Consider the following 6,222-nt stretch of genomic DNA (forward strand, 5'->3'; position numbering starts at 1 on the left):
GGCAAATAACAAACCAGGAAGCTCCATGACATCAAAGGCCATGGTACCATTGTTTGCCATGGTGTCCCTCAGCACCTAGAACCATGCATGATACATAACAGGTAGTGGATAACTATTTTTTCAGTGATTCGTTAAATGTATTCAACCCACGTGCCAGCAACCGTACATATATTATTTTTAACTTCTGCAGCAGTTGTGCAGGTTAGGCACTGTTAACCTCACTTTTATGACTGTAGAAACTGTGATTCAGGAAAAATGATGTGTGAGACAAAATGAGCATAAACTTTAGAGTCAAAACGCTCTCAGATTGAGAGCTGTCCCTGGCCCTCAGTCATGGCATGACTCTAAGCAATTGGTTTAACCAGGGTGAGCTTCATTTCCTTCATCTGTAAAACAGGGATGATAATAACATATACTTCAAAGGGTAGTCATGAAGATGAAATGAGATACCATATGAGAAGCCACATGGAGCAGACAATACACAAAATTTAGTCTTTTTTTGTTATTGTTGTAGAAGAGCACTTAACGTAAGAATGGCCCTCTTAATACTTGCAGGGTACCATACAGTATTGTTAACTTATTGGCACACTTTCATACAGCAGATCTCTAGAACTCTTTCATCTTGCATAACTGAAACTTTATATATCTTGAATAATAACTTTCCATTCCATCCTCCCCCAGCCCCCGGCAACCACCATTCTACTCCCTTCTTCTATGAGTTTGACTATTTTAGAGACTTCATATAAATGGAATCATGGATTATTTGTCCCTTTATGATTGATTTATTTCACTTAGCATAATGTCTTCCAGCTCTATCCATGTTGTTGCAAATGGCAGTATTTCCTTCATTTTTAAAGCTGAATAATATTCCATCCTATGTTTAGACCACATTTTCTTTTATTACCCAAAGGCACACATTTTAATAAACAGCTGAGTCAAAACTAAAGCTCTGATCTATTGAGTCCAAGCCTGAATTGTTCCCTTTAGAATTATTCCCAATGTACCTTGTCTGTTCTTTATCAAAAAAACAACCTTTAGAAGTTAAAACCGCATTTGTATTGATGAGAACTTAAACTTTCCACCTTCTTTTTGAGAGGACTTCACATGACTGAGAGTTCTCTGTTGTTGGAAGCAGAGAGCTCCAGCCTGGGAGGAATACCCCATGGAAAATGAAATGAATATCAGCAGCTGGACAGGGCCAAGTGACCAACACCCGTGTTTTGCAAAGTGTAATGAATGGGTCTGGAGGATCCACAGAGGCCCATTTCTTTGAAGAGACAGCTCAGCCAAAAGCACAGAGCCTCCAGCTTTCTCCAAAATTTTTGCTCCAGGCCTTACTAAAATGGAAGGATGAAGTTTATTGGCATGTGGATGCCTTCGCACCATAAAATAAGCGTAACATTTTCAGTTTTGCCTGTTTATTTTTATGTCAAGAAGCACCTGTTAAAATACATTAGTGACCAATCATCACCCAGTATCCTTCTCCCTTGTTGCCAAGAATTCTCTCATAAAAGATGACTAAGACCAATACTCCAGTTCTTGGATGCAAACGGGTACAGAGTGAGACAGTCATGAGTCACAAGCTCAGCAGGTCAGGAGAATACAGTCTGCTTTCTTTATTTGTTTAAATCAAACGTAACCTTTGAAATCCAAAACATATATTGAATTATTTCTCTTAAAAAATATTTGAGCTAAGGTGCATTTAAGGAAGGTTCATTGAACAGGTGAAATATTTAATCATGTATCTTCCTTTTCTTTCTAACATATGTTTATGCCCAAGGAGAATAGTATATCAATTCAGGAATAATCCTGCCAGAATTAAAAAAAAAAAAAGAAAAAAGAAAAGATCATTCTATACTTACAGGATGCTTTTCTTGCATATCAAGAAATGAAAGTCTCTTTTCAAATTGTTGTGTTTCACTTGGTGCTCAAAATAGAGCTCCCGGAAACGCTAGAGAATGAACTCGCGTAGAGAGCTGAGAACCTGCTATTAATCGGTGCTTTCTCCCTGAATGTGAAAAACACGCACATCATTCTCTTTTCCTTTCTACCCTTCACCCTCCTCCCTCTTGCATTTTGATGAGGGCCACTGTTACTATTTCCATTATCCTAATTTTAGGATTTCACAGGTGAAAGATGTAAGGCTGTACAATACTGGCCTCCTTGGTTCATGACAGATATTGAGTTTTAGTAAACTCCACAAGGAAAATGCTCATTGAATTTTAACAGACATTTTATGCAAAAATTACTACAACCTTGTTGACACTGAGAAGAAACACTATAATTGCACTATAGTTAATGCTCCTTCTGGATCTAGACTCCCGAAATGAAAACATAGACAACTGATAAGTTTGGATGTAGAAAAAAATTCAGCAGTGAGGGAACATCTGCAGTTTTATATGCTAGGGGAGGCTATTAATAGACTCTTGCCAGCTTCCGCCTGGGGAATGAATAAAGAAGCTAAAGCTTGTATATCTATAGAAGTTTCATTTTTAAAATGGCTTTCTCTATCCCTCTGTGTGTGTGCCTGCATTTGTGTAACTCCAGTATTTATTCTTGTAAATAGTAAGTCAGGCTTTTGAGTGTTTTATAAAAGCAGTGGCAGTGAAGAAAATATTTATTCACTCAACTCTGTTATGTCCCAGCCTTCATCAACTTTTGAGAAGAAATTAGTTTACATTTAATCTCCCAAATGTTATTTCTGACCCTCCAAATGCTCATGCAAGAAAGTCCAGTCTTTCCCCAGATTCTCTTCTTCAAATAGTTCCCAGCTAGCTAGAGTGCTAGTGGGGAACAAGTGCCTGAGAATCAGTTCTCGTCAGCCTTTTAGCCTACCAGGGACTCTGTGAGTTGTCCGTCATACTTTCCTTGAAGCCAGTGTTGGCAACCACTGGCCACCATGATAGCCATACAGGAAATTTGTTACTTCTGTGGTCACTGGTGAGGAACTTAGTACCCCTGAAATCCATGAAACAGGCAAGGATGGGGGATGGCGTGGAGGAACAGGAGTCTATGGTAAAGTTTCCTCATCTGTAATCGTTTGCGGTCGGTAAAATAGTCCTCAAAGACGCCTAAATCCTAATCCCTGGAACCCATAAGTAAGTTACCTTACAGGGAATAGGGGCTTAGCAAACGTGATTAAGGTTAAGGGCCTTGAGACAGGTAGATTATCCTGGAGCCAACCTAATCCTATGTGTTCTTCAAAGCAGAGAGCCTTTCTCAGCCCAGGTCCGAGTCAAAGGGAGATGTAACAAAGGAAGAAGGATCAAAGGGATACAATGTCTCTGGCTTTGAAGATAGAAGAAGAAGGCCATGAACCAAAATGTGCAGGCATTTTCTGAGGCTGGAAAAGGCAAGGAAACAGATTCTTCTCCAGAAGGGAATACAGCCGTGCCAACACCTTGATTTTCACTCAGTGAGACCTGTGTTTAATTTCTGACCAACAGAATTGTAGGATAATAAATGTGTGCTGTTCTAAGCCTCTAACTTTATGATAATTTTTTTATGGCAGCAATGGAAAACAAATACAGGGTTATCCTGGTGTAGCAATTTTACTCTTTTCTTCTGTCCTTATCACAGACTAGTGCCTCCAATCAGGCTACTGCCTCCTGCTGACACGGGGCTCTCTTGTTAGAGGTCAGACTAAGCACAGAGGGAGGGGGACATCTGTTCCCATCACATAGGCTCAGACAGAGGTGGCCATCGGCCAATATGTGACAGCTCTTTCTAGTCACTCACCCCGTGGTACAAACTCATCAACAGGGTGGCTGACTGTTGGAAGTAGAAAATTCCTGATTTCAAAATCAACACTGCCTTTTAACCTTCACCTTTAATGCTGAAACCAATATTCAAGTCAAATTCTCTTATGCTCAGTTTCTTCATAGTGTCTATGCTACTGTTTCTGAATTCCTTCTGGTGACACCTTTACCAATAGAATACTATGGGGGTTATACTGTGCCAGTTCTGGGCATAACCCTTAACTATCCCTGCTTATTAAACAGCAACACATAACCAGACTAGAACCATCTGCCCAAGCACCTCCCTCAGTCACTTCTAATCTAGTGTTTCAATGTCATGTTCAATGTGCAGGCACACAATAATGGGATTTCTCCAAGAGGCAAGCAGTATGGCCAGGCTTCACCCAGAGAGTGACCCACCAGCAGCTAGGCACCACAGTCACCCAGACACGTATGGACATTTCTCCCACCTCTGGTTTTTAATCTAAGAGTATTAAGACACTTGCATCTGCATTATTCTCTGTCTCTTTCTCTCTCTCCTTTCTCTGACACACACACACACACACACACACACACACACACAGAAGAGTTGGCACATCTGCTTCCACTGATCAAGTCCACTGCATAATTACTCTGCTTTCCATTTTGTATAGCCTTATGTACATGACATACATGAATGTGTACATAAATGGTTACTTACTCATCCCAACATACATCTAATTTTGATTTGCTATAACAGATGCAATAACACCATAGGCCAACTGGTAAAATGTGAATGGCGAAGAAAACTTATAATTTAAAAAATATTTTTTGGGATGAACACACACATACTACTATATATAAGATAGATAACCAACAAGGACCTACGGTATAGAACAGGGAACTCTACTCAATATTCTGTGATAACCTATATGAGAAAAGAATCTAAAAAAGAATGAATATATGTACATGTATAACTGAATCACTTTGCTATACACCTGAAACTAACACAACATTGTAAATCAACTATACTCCAATAAATATTTTTAAAATTTTTTCTGAAAAAAAATACTGCAATAGTACAGTTCCATCTCTGCCATATCTCCTTACTTTTCATGACAACCATATGAAAGAAGCAATTGCTACTAGCTTCAATTTTTAGGAAGGAAACCGATGTCCATAGAAGTATATTAACTCACTGAAAGTCTCACACCAGTGATGTTGAAACAGGTTCTCAACCCTGGTTCTCATAATACGTTTCTTTTTTAAGGATGGATCCGCTTTCTTTTATCTATTTATTTATTTTTTTGGCGGCACAGCATGCAGGATCCTAGTTCCCCAACCAGGGATGGAACCCGTGCCCCCTGCAGTGGAAGCCTGGAGTCTTAACCACTGGACTGCCAGGGAAGTCCCATTTTATAGGAACCAAATGAACCTCAGAGGGCTAAGATTTTGCTCAAGGTCACACAGCCCATCCCCAAGGGGCAGGTGGAGGGTTCAAACCCCTCCCACCTCTCCACAAGCCTTCCTAGAACTGTGAGAATTGACATTTTATAAGACAAGTGAAAACCTGAACATTTATTAGACTTTTAACGACATGAAAGAATTGTTGACCTTTTTTTTTTTTAGCTGTGAAAAGTGTTGTGAATATGTATTAAAGGGCCCTTATCTTAGAGAGGTGAGTTCTGAAATATTTACAGAAGAAATAACCTGATGCCCAAGATTTGCGCCTCCGGAGAGGGCAGGATGCGTTGTGGGTAGAGCTGTGTACTGGGTTACAAGGGCGTTCACTGTACCATTCTGTGGACTGTTGCTTATGTTCGAAATTCTTCCTAATTCAAAAGCGTAAAAAGGCACTTGGCAAGGATTTCCCACCCCCTCTTTCAGTCCAATCCCACAATTCTTCCCCTGGGCCCACCCCGAAATTTGAGTATTCATGTCCGTCCGAGTCCCAGTCGTCAGCGAGGAAAATGCTTTAATGGGGGGTCCAGCCGGCAGCGTCGCGCTCCTCAGTGGCTCAGCGATTTTTGACCCTTGTGCATGCGGCGAAGAATGACCTGGACGCCGTCTGGCGTGCTCAAGCGCAGGATCCAACCATGCTTGTTCTTGCGCTCGATGTTGCTTCGTTGATACTCGTTCCCGCGCGCCTTGCCCCGGGTCTGCTGCACGGCCGGGAGTCCCCCAGGAGTCGGGGAGACCCAGCCAGGCGCGGGGCTGGAGCCACCTGCCCTCCAACAGCGCCACTGACCTACGGACTGGGCGCAACACGCGACCCACCGATCTGGTCGAGAAAGCCATGTCCGGCCGCCGGCACGCCGTCCGGGTGGCCTCATAATACATTTCTATAACCCTTTCTACTGCTTCATTCCTCGTGACCTGGTTCCACCCAAAGGTGGGATAGACAACTATTTAGAAAAGCATCTTGGTTAGGATCACGGCCCTTTCGTTAAAATAATAAATCTTAAACCTATATCAAAGCAAATGGAATTGCTCTTAATCAGGACAT

General features: G+C 41.5%; 1 pseudogene; it reads right to left on the reverse strand.

Moving 5' to 3' along the window:
• Positions 1-5,725: 5,725 nt before the first annotated feature.
• Positions 5,726-6,014, reverse strand: LOC133077370 (large ribosomal subunit protein bL34m-like; annotated as a pseudogene).
• Between the last annotated feature and the right edge of the window lie 208 nt (positions 6,015-6,222).

This window comes from Eubalaena glacialis, chromosome 17 (genome assembly GCF_028564815.1).
Source record: "Eubalaena glacialis isolate mEubGla1 chromosome 17, mEubGla1.1.hap2.+ XY, whole genome shotgun sequence".
In the NCBI taxonomy this organism is placed as follows: domain Eukaryota; kingdom Metazoa; phylum Chordata; class Mammalia; order Artiodactyla; family Balaenidae; genus Eubalaena; species Eubalaena glacialis.